Source organism: Octodon degus, unplaced genomic scaffold (assembly GCF_000260255.1).
Source record: "Octodon degus isolate 3935 unplaced genomic scaffold, OctDeg1.0 scaffold00176, whole genome shotgun sequence".
Lineage (NCBI taxonomy): Eukaryota > Metazoa > Chordata > Mammalia > Rodentia > Octodontidae > Octodon > Octodon degus.
The window spans coordinates 2,509,573-2,531,180 of NW_004524752.1; the positions used below are offsets into that span (position 1 = coordinate 2,509,573).

At 35.0% G+C, this 21,608-nt stretch overlaps 1 protein-coding gene and 1 non-coding gene across 2 annotated transcripts in view; one reads left to right on the plus strand and one right to left on the minus strand.

The window, feature by feature from the left end:
* The window catches only part of Acbd6 (acyl-CoA binding domain containing 6), a 203,583-nt gene that overhangs the window by 148,115 nt on the left and 33,860 nt on the right, over positions 1-21,608 (plus strand). The gene's annotated exons all lie outside the window — the stretch shown is intronic.
* On the minus strand, positions 11,524-11,657 carry LOC111813257. The gene has a single exon (XR_002818559.1). It is a non-coding gene; the product is annotated as a small nucleolar RNA SNORA1 (small nucleolar RNA).

Sequence of the window (21,608 nt, forward strand, 5' to 3'; positions counted from 1 at the left end):
GATCCCCCAGCACCACATGCCAGCCAGCCCCGCCCCCTGGTGGGCTGAGCTGGCCACACACACACACACACACACACACACACACAATAAATAAATGTTAAAAAAAATAAAAAAAAACAATGAATGCATTATTAGAAATGTAAGTTACAAAGCGAGATACTCATACTGTGTTTAAATGCTAATTCTATTTATTTATTTTTTTGGGGGGGGGCAGAACCAGGGATTGAACTCAGGCCCTTGCATTTGCCAGGCAAGCGCTTATTCTACTGAGCCATCTCCCTGGTCCCCAGCTAATTCTAACTATTAATTAAAGCATACCTACTGAAAGTACAAAGATTGTTGTTGCTTGTACATGACCAAAGGGCAGTCTTTTTCCCCAGCTTCCTTCCATCGCCTTTATCAGCTAGTGATTTTCTTAGCTTCATTGAGGAATAGCTGTGGTCATAGGTAGATTAGTAATATAGCAGTGCAGCCAATTATTGTTGTATAGGCCTGTAATCTCAGCTACTCAATAGGCCGAGGCATGAGACTTGCAAGTTTGAGACCAGCCTGTGGAGCTTAGTGAGATTCTCACAAAATGATAAAAAGACCTGGAGATACAGCTCAATAGAAAGCACTTGCCTAACTTGCAGGAGTCCTTGGGTTCAGTCCTCTGAAACTGGGGGGAGAAAACAAGCAGTGAAGTGGCACTAGCAATCTGAAGGATTCACCCATAGAACTATCGTGAGCCCCATGCCATTAACCCCAAAAAAAAAGTATTTATAAAAAGCAGATACTGAGAAATAGTTCATATAATTTATTTCATTTCATAAAACTGGGTATATTATCTCTTGTCTTTGGCATGATTTCCTCTCTTTTTTAAGCTAGAGAACAGAATATGGTGTGTCTCTCACGTAGTATGATTTAAAATATTTCTGTAGAAGTGATAGCTCCTTATTTATTAGAAGTAGAGTGCCATTTTTTAAAAAGTCCTTCATTCTGATATTCCCTTTATGATGTATGTTTTATAGCTAAAAATACTTTTTAATACTTTTTTGAAGGGGAGACGTCAGCAACAAAAAATCTGAGAATGTTTAATGGTTATAACTGTCATCAAATAAAGCAAAATAGATGATAGATATAGGCTATCTCATTATTATGTTTCTATAAATGTAATCCCCATAAATAACCTGTTTTCTTAATTAATATTGCATAATATTGTGAAAGTTGTAAAATGTGGACTTTTACCCCATTATAAATAGTAGTAATCATTGTATGCATGGTTTGGGAATACACAGTATCTATTTTTGTTATCTAGTATTTCTTTTTGTTAAAAGGCTATTGAAGGCTAAACCATGTGCTCTCCTTTTGGGGTTGTCTTTGTTCAAAACCAAATTCCTGAAGAAATTGTTCAAAAAGTTCAACACAGAAATACCACTTACAAAAAGATTAACCATTACTTCAATATATTAGAAAACATTCTCTTTTGAAAAAGTGTCAATAAAATGTTTTTCAATATTTTATGGATTCTGTTATTGTTCATTTATTTATTATTTGAACTTTAATTGAGTTCTCTGCTGTTTGAGGGAATGGCCGAACCTCCTCTTCATAGAATTCTTTGCATGTCTAAGCACCTGTTTTAAAAAAACGGAGAACTTGTTCTAATGAAAACTATCTCCACCTCCAATTTATTAAACCTTGACATACTGCATTACTTAAGAGTTCTCAGAGAAAATTAAAACCCTTTTGACTGGGTTTTGCAATGCAGGGAAATTTTTAGTGACATTTAAAAGGGTTCTCTTGTGTTCCTCTAATGGGATAAATAAAAAAGGCTTGTTTTAGCCCAGCAAATGGGGGGACAATCCAATTTCCTTGATTCCATCAAGACACTCTTAAAGCATTAGCTGTGCAGTAAAAAAAAAAAAAAATTTCAACTGACCCCCTTTGCCTGATGGCTTTGAAAAGTGTCCTGATGTATAGGTATTTGCCCAACACAGCATACTTGGTTATTGCTCTTCCGACACATCCGTTGATGGAAAAATCTTATGTGAAGCTCCAATAAATGTCAGTTTATGTTATACAGCTGTAAAAATAGTATACCCAACTACAGTGGGTTCTCTGGTAGACAGTCTTTCATTTGAAAAGAAATCCCTGTCTAGTATAGGATGCTTAAATTTAAAAATTAAGGAATAGAATAAATTATTTAAAACAATATTCTAATAAACTTTTTGTCACTGGGGTTAATATTACTTCCCTGGGGTTGATATTTACTTCTGTTTGTCCAAAAGATGGTACTCATTTACAGAGAATATACTAGCATAGGGTAGTGGTTCTCAAATGTTAGCTGAAGTTAGAATCAGCTAGTGCTTGTTAAAACAAATTGCTGGGCCCACTCTTTTGAGTTTCTGATTCAGTAGGTCTCGGGTGGGATCTGAGAATTTCCATTTTAACAAATTCCCAGGTGAAACTGATACTGCTGATGTGAACCCCACAACTGAAGAGCTATGGGCCTTGAGGAATATGTGAAAAGAGGTACTCACCTCTAGAACACTAGTTCAAAATCTGAATCAAATCATTTAGTATAAAATTCACTAACATCTGAATGTGCCCTGATGGGTAAAAAAATATGCTGATGGATGTCAATATAATCTTGAGTAGACAGGCGTTTATTCAACATTGGACTCTTTCATTATTAAAACCCAGTCTGAAGAAGGAAAATAACATAAGAATACATTTTCATTTTAGAGAAGATGCAGGAAAAAGAAAAAAAAAAAAAAAAGATGATGGGTCCTTGTTTTTTTGAGAACCCAAACATGAATTCCCTGACTAGTTGTACTGTAGTAGATTAAAGCTATTGTTTATGATATCTTCATATCATAAAAATTCTTTTAAACAAGAGCTTCTTCCCATAACCGTGTATATACCCAAAGCACTTTCTTACCTACTAAAATTTTTAAAAGATTGTTGATATTCTGATTCTTTGGAAAAATGGTAATTTATGTAGTAGGAAATACAGTAATTGTGTTACCCAGAACATTGTCTAATTATTCCTTATGCCGGCACTATTTATTTTGAAATACTTAGAACTTAGGTAGTAAGTTATGTATTTATCTGCCCTTGTGATGCATTTGTGAAGTAAATAGGAAACAAAAATTCAGGTATTTGACGAGAAGAAATTGTATCAGAAAAATTTGCTGATGTATCCAAGTCATTGCAGCAAAACTAGAATAAAGGCTTAGGATTTTTGAGAGACCCCACTGAAAGAAGTCATTCCGTTGGGCCAATTTTATTTTCTTCTGTTTGAAGAATATATGTGATGATAACCACACCTGTACTTGAATTATTTAAATAATTCGTAGTGAGTTGTCATAGTTTTCTATTTCATACATCTGTTTTTCCCATCAGTTCAAGTAAATCCTATCCTAACAGATACTTTTCATAAAGTAATATGAATATTTTATAATTGCGTAACTGTATTTTAAAAAGTTTTACATATGTTGATTTTATCTGATTCTCAAAGCTATTTTTAATGGTATAGGTATGCCCCCCAAGAAAAAAACCTCTCACTGAAAATATTCTTTGCACTATAAATATTATTATTCATTGGCACTATTGACTTTTTAAAGTTTGTGCTAAATTTGTGGCTACTTTGAAGCAAAATAAATTTGTATTAAAGATTTATCTTATGTGTCCTTTAGAACTAAGGGCACTGTCTTCATTATATAAACTCAGTTTGAAAGTAATTAAAGGTAACTTTGAAGTTGCCTTGGGTTAAATGAGTAGCATCAGGTAATCAACACATTCCTAGAGTCCTTTTGCAGTTCCTGAGAGTCACTTTCTTTTTTACCTCAACTGAGAATAGGTACATCAAGTCAAATGATAATCTTCTGTATTGTACCAGGTATTTTTAAGCTAAACTTTCTCTCTAGTACAGTGAGTACTAAAGATGGAGTTTAGAGAAGACTGCATAGGAAGAGGTCAGTGCAGAAGTGGTAGTAGTTAATCTCTGCTCTCTCTGATATCTGACAGCTGGTCTGACATGGGCCTACTGCCAGCAGTGTCTTTACAGGCTTTGTGGCAAGATTATTTAAAGGAGATTAATCCCCCTAAACCCCTTATATTTTAATTATTTCTGTATGTATTTATAAAACCTGCAGTCTGCTAGTTTCAGGACACAACTGTCCAAGCCTTCGTCTTTAACCTGCTTTCCACAATCAGACAAGTACTGTATATTTCTGTTACTGAAAAGGATGTACTACTGATTTCATTTTTAGTAGTTATTATTAAAATTATTTTAATTTTGCTTTTTTCTTTTGGTTTGTGTTTTCTGCATAATAGTAATATTACTGTTTTTAAAAAGATAAAGTTATTACGACATTTTAAAATATGTGCTGAAATGCTGGTTTTGTATTACATGGTAGGAATCTAAAGTTATAGACAGGTAAAATGTTAAAACATCTGGGTACTATTAAAATTAGTATACCTTTCAGAGTATTACTTTTTAAAGATGAGTTAGTAAATAGGTTTGCCATGTTTTCCAGCATAGCCAGGTAACTTTATACCTGATTAAGGCATCTAAAACAAAGATTTCTATATACTTTATGTTGTTGTGGGCTATAAAAATTTCCCCTGAAAGAGTTCACATAATATGAAGGAACGAAGAATCATGAAAGCTTATGAAACACCCTCTGCTGGCAGAGTGCAATATCAGGAAACTGGCACCATGGAAATTCTGCCAAGTCTGTAGCATGGAAGGGTGAAGTTTGCTTCCTTATATATCTATTACATGAAGACACGAGCAAAAGAAGACCTATTTCAGATATTAAGACAAGGAAGGATTTGTGGAGAATCCTCAAGGTTTACCAACTTCTTTCTGTGAAAGGGAAGCTTTCATAGAAACTGTCTTGGTTCAAGATGTGTTTGTGACTTAGATCTAAACACTTGCTTTCGGTAACTTTAGTATGAAGTTATCTTTTTAATTACTACAACTATCCCCTTTAGTTGGATTTCTTCATTCTTAACTGAGTAATTAATGGCAAAGTATTTGGGAAGAGATGAAAACACTGGCAACGTATTTGGAAAGAGATCTCAAAATGTTAATAGCAAATGTCTTATTCAGATTTTCCTTGTGATCTATAAGTAGAAATTAAACATTAATATTTTGCAACTTGCCTTTTCTTATTCCATTCATATGAAAAACATGTTTAAGTTCTAATTCTGCAGTTTGGCTTCCTGTCTTGTTTTGAAAGTCATTTATCTGCTGAACTTGAGTTTCCTTATTCATAAAATAAAGCCAACCACTAATACCTATTCTTTTTACTTTAGAATGTTAGTTCCAAATAGTTATATATAAAAGTGCTTTGTAAAATAGCTGTTATAAAAGCAAAACTAAAAGAAATTCTGTTGTATAATACTATACTATATAATACATGTTCGTTACAGAATATATTCTTTTTTATTCTTATTTTTATTTTATTTTATTTTATTTGTCTTTTTGAGACAGTGTCTCACTTTGTAGCTAAAGCTGGTCTTGAACTCATAACAGTCCTGCCTCAGCCTCCCAAATACTGGGATTACAGGTGTGCACCACCATGCCCAACCTCACAATATATTCTTACTTGTGAACTGACCAAAATTTCCTGTGTATGCAATATTAACTTGCCCAATTCTAATCAAAACAAGTGATATACATAGCTAGAAATTCTTATACAGTGTGAAGACCATTGGGATACATTTCAGAATTTTAAATAGAAGAGTGTCATGTTTAGGAAAATGCATGCAAAGGGGACAAAATAAATTATTAAGGAAGATCTTGTAGGAGTTAGTGGATTAGGAGATTAAAGGCTAGATAGATTTTGTTACTGTGCAAAAAGAAGCAATGAGGAATAGTACAGAAGGAGAATTCAGTCATCCTCGCTTGATGAGAGACAACACAAGAAATTAAAACAAATAGAAACTGAATATGACTTCAGAGATTTGGACCAAAAAAAAAAAAAAGTTTTGCTTTTGACATGGCAAATGTTGGAAGGCTGTGGTAAGAGCCTTGAAGAAATATCCTAAAGAAGAAGAAAAATCAGTACAGGACACCCATTCATATAGAGATGTTTCCCCAAAAGGATAATGTTCAGACTACAAAGAGAAGACTAAATCTTAATTTTAGTACCTCAGAATACTGAGGAATCTTCTTTTAAATACAAAGATATGCCAAAAAAAAACTTCATGAAATCCCAGTAATATTTAAGAATATAAGCTTTGGACCAGCAACCTAAGTTCTAGCTCTGCTACTTGCAAATCATGTGATCTGTGGCAGTTTCTTTAAACTGAGCTTTGGTTTCTTCATTTGTGAACTGAAGAAATTTAATACCTACTTCAGAGTTTTCAAGTGAATTAAATAAATGAACATATATAAATTACCTAGTACAGTAAGCACTATTAGCTAATACTATTATTGTTTTACCTCATAGCTGATAAAAACAAATCTTGCTTTCTTGTTATACTTTACTTTTATACAAAGTGTAATATTATTAAAGTTGTCTGTAATATTACATCTTTGCCTTACAACCGGAGAAGATATTGAATATATATATATATATATTTTTTTTTTTTTTTTTTTTTTTTTTTTAATTGTGTGTGTGGCCAGCACAGCCCACCAGGGGGTGGGGCTGGCTGGCATGTGGTGCTGGGGGATTGAACTGCAGTCCCCGTTTTTGCTAAGCTTGTTCTAAGTAGGTGCTTTAGACCACTGAGCCATCTCACCAGCCCCGAATATATATTATATAATTCTAATTCATAGGTGGCTTGAAGTATTTTGGTCTTAGTTTTAAAAGCTATATTGTAAATAAAACCTTGGTTGGTTCTGAGATATATAGCTATGCACAAGTCATTATTTACAGAAGGGTTGGAAAGTGAGGTGAAAGAGGAATAAACTAAAGCTAACATTTATTGAGAATCTATTCCTCTTAATACAATCATTCATTCCATTTAGAATGCCAGAAAAATAGCTCAGAATAATTTTATCTTTGAATATATATTGATTTTGTTACCTTTTTTCCATAGCATAGGTTATAGCCTACTTTAGGACAGAATTTAGGCAGCAAGAATAATGTGAACACTAAACCATGAAATTAAAAAAAGAAAAACCATTTCCTTATTTGTAAACAGTATAAATTTTCACAGACAAGAATGAAAGCTTGAGTATGGTGACAAAACTACATTGATAATTTTTGTAGGCAAATAATTCTGAATTAAAGTACTCAGAACTGAAATTGTAGCTTCTAGGTACATGAAGAGTTAAATCTCTGAGCTGTAGAAGCAGATTGTGTTTTCCTTTTGTGATCTGGGCTGACAAGACATCAGTATTCTATTCATCTGTTGGGAATTAGGCTGTTAATCCAATCAATGACTCTTGAGTGAGCTGTGGCCTACCTCCCCCACAAGGGAACAATCGGATCAAACTGCAGATTGTTTAAGAGCACAGTGCTGTCCTCATGTCAGGTGGAATTCTCAAACGTTCCCTGGTGAATTGGGGTAGGGAAAGCTGTCTTAGCCTATTTATCCTGCTCCTTAAATAACCAGGTATCTGCCTCATCCATACGAAAGCATTTGGCAGTAATGACAACAGGGATGCAATAGAAATCCATTAACTTTAACTCACAAAAATGTAGGTGAAAGAAAATAATGTTTTCAAACACCCCACAAAACAATATATAAAAGTTTTTCCACTTTATTCAGATTTTTTCCTACTTCTCAAACCTTAAACTGTAGATCTTGAGCCTTTCGTTGTTGTTTACTGTTTTAATCACTGAATTTTTTAAACCATTGCAATCTCTTTTTGTATGTCTCCTGGCTTGCATATATTTTCGTAAGTCAGCTGGGTACAAATAAATTTTAATATAGATTATGGGAACACTAATTAAATAAAATTTTAATTTAAAAATATCTTTCTCTGAGGAATACTAATTAAATAAAATTTTAATTTTAAAATATCTTAGTCTGAGCATACATAATTTTGACATCTTTTGCAGCCTAGCAAAATTTGATTTCTAATTACTGATTTAATAGTCCATTAAGTACATTTGGAAATTATTATTGAACTGATTAGATAGATGTTCAGAGTTACAGTTATCCTCTATAAAATGCTGTCCTAAATATTTTTCTGTTAACCAGTAAGGTGACATGAGCTCATCATACAGTAAAAGATCCAAACTAGCAAAAGAGAAATCCTCAAAGAAGATATTTATTATCCATTCTTAGTGAAGACAGCTTAAAGAATAATTTAATTATTTTCAACTATATTACATAATATCCCCAAAGGATTTCTTAAACCTGCCAACTTGATCCATTCATTCTGTAAATATTCAGTTACCACCTTTCATGTACCCAGGCATCTACTAGGAATTGGAATTACTGCAGTGAACAAGATGATGTCCATGCTTTTTTGGCACGTATGTTCTAATGAGGAAAATGTAACAAAAATAAAATTAATAGCAGATAAGTGCTAAGAAAGTGGTTGGTTACTTTGAACAGTGAACAGGTAAAACTTTACTGAGAAAGAGATAATTATGCCAACAACTTAATCAAGAGATGACATGCTAAAAATCCCTGAAACAGGAGTTTGACATGCCAGGACCAAGCTGCTTAAAATATATACATTATTCTCCAGCCCAGTGGGTTTCATATCTAACAAAGCACATATGAATATTTTTAAGAGCTGTATAAAAGTACAGCCCTAGAATTGAGCCTCCAGCCCTAGAATTTCTGACTCCATAGGCTAGAAAGAGGTGAACTCTGTATATAAAGTGCTATGAACAGTGTCAAAAATCGTGTCTTGAATGTATGTGCCTCCTGCCTGGGTTTTACAAGACACTATCATTTTTTAATAATTGTATACAAGGTTGGGAGCCAACAATGCCAAAAAGCCTAATAGAATGAATATACCATGCAGAGTGAGCAGTTAAGTAGAAGGGGAAAAAAGGAAATCAGCAACAAGAAAATAATACAATGACAGAAATAAGGTAATATCTTTTAATAATATCTGTTGATGTGAATGGTCTTGATTCTCCAATCAAAAGGCACAGACTGACAGAACTGATCAAGAAGCAAAACCCAATGATATGCTGAGTACAAGAAACACATTTCATCTAAAGAGAAACTCTTAGACTAAAACTCAAAGGATGGAAAAACACGACTCCAACAAGAACCTGAAAAAAAGCAGGAGTGGCTATCCTGCCTTCAGACAAAGCAGCCTTCAAGCCAAAACCAGTAAGACAAGGCAGAGGATCACTGCATGTTGGTTGAGGGGACAATTCAACAGGAAGAGATACTAATTATAAACATATGAACTGAACATCAGGACACCCCACTCCATGAAACAAGCACTATGCAACCTAAAAGATCAGATAAACATCAACACAAACATAGCAGGGAACCTCAGTACCCCACTGTCATAAATAAATCAACTAGACAAAAAAACCAATTGGGGCTAAGAGACCTATATTTTGAAAACTTATCTGTTCAAAACTTGTATTTCCAAGCACATAAATTTTATAGTTTTTATAATATTTTTGAAATGTCATAAAGCTAAAGTCATCCTTAAGATTTTTGAAAAGATCTTTAGAAGTCCTTACAACTACACAAAATAATATAGAACCAGAAAAATATGGTGCTGTCTTGAAAGAAGGCATTAGTAGCCCTTTTTCTTCTATTTTTGATTATAGTCTTATTAACCTGGATGCCTCATAATTTCTAATGCAATGCTGGCCACCAGTGAATTGGCCATATTTTGTATAGTGCTGTTAATTTGACCTTGCCTCAAGAAAAACTGCTTTCCAACATTGGTGATAACAGAGCCTGAGGAGCAGTTATTTTATTATTTATTTATTAGTACATACTTGCAATACATGCATTTTACAACTGTCTTGGGTAGTTGGTACAGCTTGTTTCTTTTAAAAAAAAAAAAAAAAACCCTCCCCCTTCACTACTTCCTCTAATTGTTCTTTCTCCCTTGTCATTCTTGTTGATATTATTAATCTTAGTTCACATTTGTGGATTATAATATCAACATCCATTGAAGTTATTAGGATCCTGCATATGCCATATCCTTATTCTATTTCCACATTCCCTTCTCACCCCTCATCTTTGATATTCCCTGGGGAACCCTTCCCATCTGCAAGAGATCCATCCTCTGGTCTCATTTTCTTTCTTTTTCTCTTAATTTGTACTGTGCCTTATTCCAATGAGAGATAATTTGTCATGTTCAAGATTGTATATTTGATTATTTCATGCGGCCTTGTATTTTCCAGGTGCATCTATTTTCCTTCAAACATCTCAAATTTCCCCCTTTTTTATAGCTGAGTAACATTCCATTGTATATGGATTCCCCATTTTTTTACCCAGTCAGCAGTTGATGAGTATGCAGGCTGCTTCCAGGATTTAGCTATTATAAATTATTCTGCTATAAACATTGATATGTGTATATCACTGTAATACAATGTCTTAAATTCTTTGGGGGAGATATCTAAAAGGAAGTAATTTGGTCATATGGACTTTCTAATTTTAGTTATTTGAGAAATACCTTTTTTTTTTGGCGGAACCGGGGATTGAACTCAGGTCCTTGCACTTGCCAGGCAAGTGCTTATTCCACTGCGCTATCTCCCCGGCCCCTTGAGAAATGTCTGTACTGATTTCCATAATGATTTACATTACATTCCCACTAATAGTGTAGGAGGATTCCTTTTTCACCACAGCCATTCCAGCATTTGTTGTTGGTACATTTTTATTTTTTTAATAATTGCCATTCTTTGTGGCGTAAGATGGAATCTTTGTTGCTTTAAAGGCCAGGGCTGTTGAACATTTATTTTTTCAAAAATTAAGTAAATCCTTCAGGACAGAAGCACTGGGGACCATCTGATGTCAGAACACACTCATGGCTGCAATCAGATGCGCTTCTTGGGCAGGAAACTAATGCTGACAAGGCCAAGATTCGTGTTAAGTCATGTTGGTGGAAATGTACTATAATTGGCTGCTAATAAAAAATTGAAAGAAGTTAAAGATATTCATAGAAAGCTATGGTAATAATGATATAAAAGAGAAGAAAAATTCAAATTAAAGAACATTAAAGAGCTCTGAAAAAAAATTAAGTAAATTTTTATTTAAGGAATTTCACATGTTATTCCTTCGCTCTTCATCAAGGTCACTTTAAAGGAATTCTTATCCTCAAGATAGCTTTTTTTCAGAAGAACTGATGCTTAATCTAGGCAACCTGTTTGCCCACAATGACAATTTAAAAACTCCTGGGATCTTATATCCAAATTTCATCCATCAATTTAGACTTTAGGAGCCTAGAATTGTACTTAGTATTGATATTTGGGCACAGGCTCTAGATTCTATATTATTCCTTTAATCATTTTTAATATTGAAAGTTGACTCTTTTTTTTGTTTTTTTTGTTTGTACTGTGAATCAAACTCATGGCCTCTTTCTTGCCAGGCAGGTGCTGTGCCACTAAGCTATATACCTGGCCCAACAATTTTCTTTATTCTTGAGCAAAATGTTGCAGGTCTCATTGTCACCACTGAAATATGTTTACTGTGATAGAGGCATGATCTATGTCTCAATTTTAGCCATATTGGCCAATTTTGAGCACCATCCACCAGTGCCCATTCTAATCTAGAATGAGGCTTTGCTTTTTTCCCCCATACATTTGTTGTCCATTTGTATTTCTTCCTCTGTGAAGTATCTGTTCATTTCACTTGGCCCATTTCTTGATTTGTTCTTTAATTTAATTTTATTTTTATTATAGTTTAGTTTAGTTGTTTAGTTTAGTTTGAGACAGGGTTTCTCTATTCTGTTCAGGCTAGCCTTGAACTCACTTTGTACCCCAGGTTGTCCCCAGTGATCCTCCTGCCTGAGCATCCCAAATGCTGGGATTACAGGCATGTACCACCACAACCAGCTGATTGGGTCTTTAATTTTAGGTGGTCTTTTTGAGAACTCTTTTTTGAGTTCTCTATGTATTTTAGATATTAGTCCTCTGTCTGAAGAGTAGCTAGCAAAAGATTTTCCCCTTCTATAGGTTCTCTGTGCACTCTATTAATTTCTGATATCCCATTTGTGGATTCTTGTTATTTCTTTATACAGTTGTTCTGTTTAGAAAATAATTTCCTACATCTGTGGCTTGAAGTGTTATCTGTATATCACTTATAATAATATCAATTATTATACTTACAACCAAATTGCAAGTATATACATACAGGTGCCACTGTGTTGTAAGATCTCCTACTGTGCTCTTGTTGTCCAATATTGTTTTTGCTTTCTGTATCTTTTCTGGTTCCATATGAAATTTAGGATTGTTTTCTCTAGATCTATAAAGTATAATGTTGGTATTTTGATTAGGACAGCATTGAATCTGTATAACAGTTTGGGGAGTATGGCCATTTTGGTTCTGCCTAACAGCAGAGAACAGCTTTCTTTTTTCAGATGTCTTCTTCATTCTCCTTTTTCAGAGTGCTGTAGTTTTCTTTGAAGAGGAGTTTTACTTTGTTAGGTTAATTCCTAGGTATTTCTTTTTTTTTTTTTTTTTTTTTCAGCTACTGTGAATGGTGTTATTTTCATAATTTCTTCATCTCGTTCATTATCGGTATACACAAATACTAATGATTTTTGTGTGTTGATCTTTTAGCCTTTTAGATTGCTGAATTATTAATTCATGTATCCTGCTACATTGCTGAAGGTGGTTATTGGTTCTAAGAGATTTTCAGTAGAGTTCTTTGGGTCTTCTTTGTAGAGTATTAGGTAACCTGCAGTTAATAATTTGAGTTCTTTCTTCCCTATATGTAATCAATTAGTTGTAAACACCACTGCACTCGGACAAGCTATTTCTTCCCTATATTATGTATTCCTTTTATTTCTTTCTCTTGCCTGATTGTTCCAGCTAATGTTTTAAGTACTTTTTTTTTTTTTGGTGGCCAGCTCAGCCTGCCCTGGGAGCGGGGCTGGGATGGCATGTGGTGCCAGGAATTGAACCCTGGTCCCTGCTGTTGCCTAAGTTTGCATAAGCAGGCATTTTAGACCACTGAGCTATCTTGCTGGCCCTCAAGTACTATTTTGAATAAAATAAAAGTGGCAATAGTGATCATCCTTGTCTTGTTCCTTATTTTAGGGGGAATGCTTTCTGTTTTTCCCCATTTGATATGATGCTGGCTGTTGATTTGTCATAAATAGCCTTTATCACATTCAAATATGATCCTTCAACACCTGTTTTCTTCAGTTTTTATTGTGGGTTAGATGTTGTAAAAAAACTCTTCTGCCTCTATTTATAGGATCATGTAGTTTTTGACCCTAATTCTGTTTACGCTCTGTATTACGTTTATTTACTTACATATGTTGAACCATCCTTGTATTGGAGCAGTTATCTTTATATAGTTAATGGAGAGTCCTCTTATACCCTATGTGCCTATTATGTACTAGAGGGAAAAACACTACTTCACAAGGAAATGTGGAGTGTTTTTCATTTTACATAAGTAAAATTGATGAGTGAAATGAATCCAATGGATGAATTAGTGTTTTTTCAGTTAGTGTATAGTACATTATGCCAATCATTTCAACAAGTTTTTTTTAAATGTATTTTGGTACAGGATCTCAGTCTGCAGTTTGCACTTGTAGCAGTCCTCCTATTTCAGCCTCCCCAGCACTGGAATTACAGGCGTGTGCCACCATGCCTGGTCTCAGTGGCTGGTTCAGTGTGTCCAGGGGTGGGTCCAGTGCAACATGTGGTGCTGGGATCGAATCAACAAGTTTTATGTGTGTTCTTTACATAGTTTGTTCTTATAGTGTGGTTCTCGAAAGGCAAACAGAACTCAAGGTTTGATCTGAAAGAAATCAGTTTGTTACACGTACAGATTTACAAAATGGAATTTGATCATTCTAAATTATTCTAATATAAGACATTCAATTGCATCTTTAACATTTTATATCATAGATCAAAATTTACAGTGAAGAAAATGAATGTCAGAGTTGAACCAGTCATCCAACATATGGACTAAATAGATACATGGTGTTCTGCCCAACAACAGAATACGTATTCGTCTCGGCAGTATTTTCTCCAAAATGGACCACATACTAGTCTAAAAACTATACTTAAGTAAATGCAAAAGAATCAAAATGTTATGGTTTGGGGGTTTTGCAAGGTGAACAATATAATACAGAACATATTTTGTAATAGTGTTTTATAATGGATCAGCCAAGAATAACATACTACAAATACAGGAAATCTGTCCACTCACTAAATACTAAAGAATCCAGCTGAGAGCCTAGAGCTCATAGCAATGCCCCCCACCAGTCTAACTGGAGGCCTACAGCCCATAACAAAGTCTCATGGAGGCTCACTTCACAGATATGTGCTAGAAAGGCCCAAAGGTCAGTGGTGGAAGCTAGGAAGTCTATGCCAGTAGGATGAAGGGTCTGTGGTAGCAAGCTGAGGGATCTGAACTGAAGCTAGAAAGCAACAGTGAAGCTAAGCACCAGAGCTCCCCCAAAAGTACCACAACCATCCTCAGTAACAGTGAAGTCCCAAGCTCCTCCAGCAATGAGGAAAGCCAAGTTCTTTTCAGAAAAACCAATGCCACAAGCTTCATGAGGCTGAGCAGTACACCATCTTTCCCTCCAGAGCCAGGAATCAATGCTCATGATGAGGACCCAAGCTTCTCCAAAGTTCATTGAGAAAGCTAACATGACAAGGTCCTCCAGAAGAATAGCCCAAGAGAACTAACAGCTTCTAAGAGCTCCAACAGTTTCTTGGAACAATATGCCGTATAGTGTTTCAGCAGCTTTTCCTGTTCTGCCTTCATGCTGCTGGCAACAACCCTCAGGTGGGTCTCCCGGACCCAGCACCATGCTTGTTAAATTCAGCTGGGTGTAGCAAGTTGACAACCAGTTACCTATCCACCACAACCCAACCCTGCTGAACTTGATACACATTTCTTAAATTAGTCTTTGCTGGGCTGGTGAGATGGCTCAGTGGTCTAAAGCACCTACTTAGAACAAGCTTAGTAAAGCACAGGGACCGCGGTTCAATTCCCCAGCACCACATGCCAGCCAGTCCTGCCCCCTGGTGGGCTGAGCTGGCCACACACACACACAAATAAGTAAATAAATTAAAAAAAAAAAATTTAAAATAAATTAGTCTTTGCTGGCAGATTTGTGAAAAGTTAATATATCTTGATCTAGTTAGATTTACATTAATACTACAATTACATACATACAATTTTTTTGCACTCATTCCTGCACTAAAAATAAAATTTTAAAGGATGATCAAAGGGCCAGGGAGATAGCTCAGTAGGATAAGCACTTGCCTGGCAAGCACAAGGGCCTGAGTTCAATCCTTGGTTCTGCCAAAAAAAAAAAAAAAGGTAATCAAAATTTAAGGTTAAAACACAATACTTTGATTAATTAACCTAATTACAAACATATATAAAGATGATATTAAAAGAATTATTACAATAACAGTCCCTATTTCCCATTAATTTTTCCAAAGTATAGCAAGACTAAAAACAGGGATCTCCTGCAATTTAAATACACTCATCTTCAGATGGAAAGCTTTAGTTCTTTTTTACATTGTTCTGTTCTTAATAATAACGTTGTCCTTTATTTCATCCTTGGTCAAAAGGTCTATTAGAGTCACTCCTCTGACCAAATGTTTACTATCACCCGATTGATTCTTCGTTCTTAATTTCAAACATAGATCTGGCCAAAAGCTCTCAACAGTAATGATATCACCTTCTCAATAGTAGACTGCATTGAAATTTTTCTTAATCCACCCTGGCAATGTCTCCAAATAGAAAGAAAAATGGAGACCAAATTTTTGCCAAAGCACAATTTACTACCTGGGTCCAGCACACAATGCAGTTCTTAATCGAAGCCTCCAGAGCTTCATCTGAAGTGGCAGCATTTCCATCTGTACTCTGATTTTCCAGGCTACAGTCAGAGTCTCCAATATTTACAGCATCCAACGGCCATCTCTTTGTCCAGTCTCTCAAAACATTTCCAAATTAATGACAATTTTTTAAGTCATGTGGCCAGGAACTATCACAGTAGTAACCCCACTCCTGGTACCAAATTCTGTCTCAGTTGCTACACTTGTCTTGTTGCTAGGACCAAATACCCAACACACAATATGAAGGAAGGAAAGGTTTATTTAGCTCACAGGTACTGGAGGTTTCAGTCTACTCAGCTGGCTCCAAGGCAGAGTGGCACAGGACAGAGAGCATCCTTTCATGGCAGCTGCTAAGAGTAAGAGAGTAAAATGGAACAGTAGCAGTAACAATGGTAACAGAGAGAGCAAGCCTGTCTCTCTGTGTCTCTTATATTACACTCAGGCTATCCACCTCAGGGTGGGTGTAGCACTCACATCCATAATCCCAGTCTTGGATCTTCCATAATCCCAGTGGATTGTGAGTTAATCACAAACTCTAGAAGTCCACCCCATGACTGCATGAACCTTTTTTTTTTTTTTTGGGGGGGGGGGGGCGGGGGGAACGGACACCTAGAGACAAACCATGACAATCTTGTATAATGTCAAATCTTAATTCAATAAGACTAGAAATCAGTGGCAAAGGAAGCCACAGGAACTATAAAAACACATGGAAGTTAACAAATATTTCCTTGGATAATCATTGGGTCACAGAAGTTAGACAGTTCCTAAAATCCAACAATGCCAGTGTAGTATACCAGAGCCTATGAGACACAGTGAAGTCAGTCCTAAGAGGGAAGTTTTATAGTTTATAGCTGTGAATGCCTATATCAGAAAAACTGATTGAGCCCAAATAAATAAACAAATGCTGTACCCCAAGATCCTAGAAAAATAAAAACATTCTAAGTCCCAAGTTATTGTAAAAAAAGGAAATTATAAAGGTGAAAACAGAAATTAATGAAATTGAAATTAAAAACACCACAAATCATCACTGAATCAAAGAACTAGTCCTTCAAAAGAATAAAATAGACAAACCTTTAGCCAATCTTACTTTTAAAAAAAGGAAAACTCAAATCTTTTTTTTTTTTTTTTTTTTTTGTAGTTATATTTTGGGAGTGTTTGTTTTTGAGATAGCATCTCGCTATGCCATTCAAGCTGGCCTTAAAGTCCCTATGTAGCCCAGGATGGGCAGTCTTCCTGCCTCAGCCTCCTGAGTGCTGTTATTATAAGTGTGCATCACCATAAACCCATTTACTTTACTAGATATAAAAAAGGTAAAATCACAACACTGCTGCAACCCAGAAAATTATCAGTAACTACTCCAAAACATGTACTCCAATAAACTGGAGAATCAAAAAAAAAAAAAAATTAATAGATTCCTAGCTACATATTAATTATGAAAACTGAGCCAATAAGATATAAAAATCCTGAATAATCCAATAGCAGGCAATGAAATTGGAGTAGTAATTTAAAAAACAATAAAACTATCAACTAAGAAAAGCCTAGGATCCAGTGGATTCACTGATGAATTCTGCAACTTCGGGGAATACATAACACCAGTATTTCTCAAACTTTTAAGTGAAATTGAAAGGGAAAGAATACTCTCAGAGTCATTCTAGGAAGCTAAAATTACCCTTATTCCAAAAACAAACCAAGAATCCAACCAAAAGAAAAACCTACAAATCAATCTTTTTAGTGAACATGGACGCAGAGATCCTCAACAAAATGCCAGCAAGCAGAATGCAACAAATCATTGAAAAGATCACACATCATCACCAAGTAAGTTACCCAGGAATGCAGATTATTCCACATATGCACACAGTAAATATAATCCATGAAGTAAACAGAAGTAGTGACAAAAATCACGTGATCATCTCAATAGACCAAGAAAAAGCACTTGACAAAAATCCAGCATCCATCCAGGATTAAAAAAAAAAAACCTGAAGAAAATAGATATAAGATTGTATCTCAGTCTCTTAAAAAGCTCTGTATGACAGACTTGCTGCCAACATCATATTAAAAGGAGAAAAGCTGAAAACTTTCCCTGTAAAATCAAGAACTATCACCACTCCTGGAAATCATTATGGAGATTCCTCAAAAAACTAAAAATAGAAGTTCCATTTGACCTAGCTATTCCCCTTCTAGATATTTTCCCAAAACAACTACAGACATCATATTACAGTGTTACATATATATGCATATTATAGCAGCACAATTTGTAATGGTTTATATTGCATGTCTGTTAACAGATGAATGAATTAAAAAATATGGCACTTATACACAGTGAAGGACTATTCCACAAGAAAGAAGAATTAAATTTGAGTATTTGTAGGAAAGTGGATGGAACTTGAGTCCGTAATGTTAAGTGAAATAAATCAGACACACAAATTTAAATAGCACATGGGTGCTATTGACATATGACATATGACAAATGACATATGACATACGACACATCTAGCATATGACAAATCTAGAATATAAATGAAGAGAAAAATAAAGGATAGGAAATAGGTAGATATTTTGCAAGAGGAAAAGGATCTAAAAGCTGGAGGGAGGTAGAAGGAAGGGAAGAGAAAGGGCATGAAAAATTTAAGATTTGTTCTGTGCAAGCTGGAATGATTAAACAAGCAAATGATAACACAGTAAAATGACTGTGTTAGTGAAAATATACTTGAAGTTGTTTGGCCGGCAAATCAGAAAAACCAGTTGTTTTCTGACTCAGGCTTCACAGGTGATAAATTGGCTTATCCTCTTGGACTTTTTAAGACTTCTGATACTTTTTCTTTGATTCACTTCCTTGGCTTTAGTAGTGCCAGTCTCTTGGGTGGTTTTTTGTTTGATTTTTGATATTTTAAGAAAAGGTCTTGCTATGCAGTTCAGGCTGGCCTTGAGCTCATGTTGTAGCCCAGGCTGGTCTTGAATTCTCAGTGATCCTCCTTTCTCAAGCCTCCAAAGTGCTGATATTACAGAAATGCACTACCACATCTGGCTTGGTTGTTCTTTTTTTATTTGACTTTTTGTTGCGGGGGTGTTGGGTACCAAGGATTGAACTCAGGACCTTACGCTTGCCAGGCAAGTACTGTGCCACTGAGCTAAGCCCCCAGCCCTTTTATATGATTCTTTATCAGGCTCATTTTCTATCAGTTCTGTAAGCAATAGGTTCCACCTCACCCCATCTCTCACTTTATACTCTTTAGATTAACACCCATGGTTTAGTTATTCTCTCTGGTCTGATGTTTCAATCTTTAGGTATAGTTTAGACCTTTCTCCTAAAAGTAACAACCCTGAGATTAGTAAGTTCAATTCAGATATTTTCACTAAATAATTTATTATCTGGGTGTGACAAGACCCAAGGAGGCACAAGTATAATCCATGGTCTCTGCCCTCATGTCACTTACAGTCTAAGACATAAGAAGCTTATTAAGTTAACAGTTATGAGCCAATCTGGAATCAAATACCGAATGAATAAAGAATGCTTTAGGGAAAATGGGAGTGATTATTGGGAGACATAGAGACATATTTTTATGGTAAACTGTGGCCCATGATGAACTGTAAAGGGTAGATGATATTTAGTGGATGTTGACATGAGAATAGATCTAGGTAGCATAAACAGCTCAGTCAGAAATGCCCCGATTAAAGAATTTAGACAACTCTTTATGTGGATTTTTTTGTTTGTTTTATTTTGTATTTAAAAAGTAGGAAATTTTACTGAAACACAGCTTTCAGTGTGTGTTTAAAATAGTATGTCATGGAGTGAATTTTTTTTTTTCCCAACTCTGCATGTGGTGCCAGGGTTCAAAGCACAGTCCCCTGAGCCTGCCTAAGTTTGCCTAAGCAGGTACTTTAGACCACTGAGCTATCTCACCAGCCCAGGAGTAAATTTTTTTAAACAATCTAATGACAGTACTGTGCTCTCATCAGAAAGGAATGTCAGCAGAGATACCCTTATATTCCAAAAGGAATTGATTTAAGTATTTGTATTTGGGTAACAACAACAGGATATATGAATTGACTTCCCAGATACTTGAAAATAGGCTCTAAGCAGGTTGAGTTGAGGAGTGGTGGGAAGAAGCATAAGACAGGTGTCACTGAAGAGGATTGAAACATTTTTAGTTCTACTATTTTATAACCTGTTGGGTTGTAACAAGCTATGAAGTAACTCCAGGGAAAGAACACAGAGAATACAAATAGGACTAATATTTTATATAATTTTAAAACTGCTGAAAGTCTTAAGGACTTCAGAAATAAAAATTAGCCTTATAGTTACATTCAAAGAAAAAACTGAAGAGATATTAAAGTACTGAAAAACTTGTGAAGGATAGAGAGAGGAACTAAGAAAAAGAAGCAACTTTATTTCAGGGGAAAACAAGATTTAAGATAAAGACCCACTGATAAATTAGAGCATATAATTAACTGAAGAATTAAACAGGTTTTTAAAAGCTGACTTCATGAAACAAAATTAAAATTAGATGAAAGAAAATAAGGTTTTTTTTTTTAAAAAAAAAAGTGATATTGCCTTGCTGTGTCCTAAAGCAGATTTAAAAAAAAAAAATTCAGAAAAAAATCTTGCCTTTTCACTTATAAATGACATTAATAGCTTTTTTAGTAAATAAGAGTAATTTTCAGATATCTTTATCCCTGTTATTTTTGTGCTTTTAACTTAAGAACTAAATTTTTTTTTTTAAATTAGAACAGCAAAAGAAATCTAATTTGGATTTTACTTGGTGATATATAGTCCAATAACTCTGTCCAGTAAGTTTTTAGTAAAAGCTATAGAATAAATTTAGAAAATAAATTTTAGAAAGCTATGGAATATAGCTGACTTGTAATAAGCAATGCTTGTGTTTCAAAAAATTTAATTATACCTTTTTTTTAAATGATAGCTTTTCATACTGACTTTTTTAAAATAAAGGTCACAGGCTTACAGTTTTTCTCTCCAGTTTATTCTAAGCTCTAATTCAGGCACTTGAACATTCATTTTAATATTCCCATCTTAATCTCAGTTTGCTAAGCACCTCAATTCTGGCTACATTCCTTTACACTCATTTTAATTTACTTGCATTTTAACGCCTTGGATCTTGCTTCCTGCCAAGACCTCAGATTCTGAATTTTTCTAAACTATTAACTGTTCATATCTCCTATTTCCTCAACTCTCTTGACCCTGATTTTAAAAATGCCATTACTTCCCTCTCAAAATACTCCTCCTTGATTTGAGCACACTTATCCAGTGGTTCTTGGCAATATGTCTTTTACTATAATAAGTTTTTTAATTTAAATATTCACTGTATCTTTGAATCACTTCTTTTAATTTTTTTTTGTGTATGTGTGTGTGTGTGTGTGTGTGTGTGTGTGTGTGTGTGTGTATGTGTGTGTGGCCAGCTCAGCCCACCAGGGGGCGGGGCTGGCTGGGGGATTGAACCGCGGTCCCTGTGCTTTTTAGTTTGTTCTAAGTAGGTGCTTTAGACCACTGAGCCATCTCACCAGCCCCTGAATCACTTCTTTTTCCTTTTTTTTTTTTTTTTTTGCAGCGGGGAGTACTGGGGATCAAACTCAAGACCTTGTGCTTGCCAGGCAGGTACTTATACCACTGAGCTATCTCTCTGGCCCCTGAATCATAAGAGATGTATGTGTCTTTGGGGATCACCTTGGAATTCTACAAGTGCT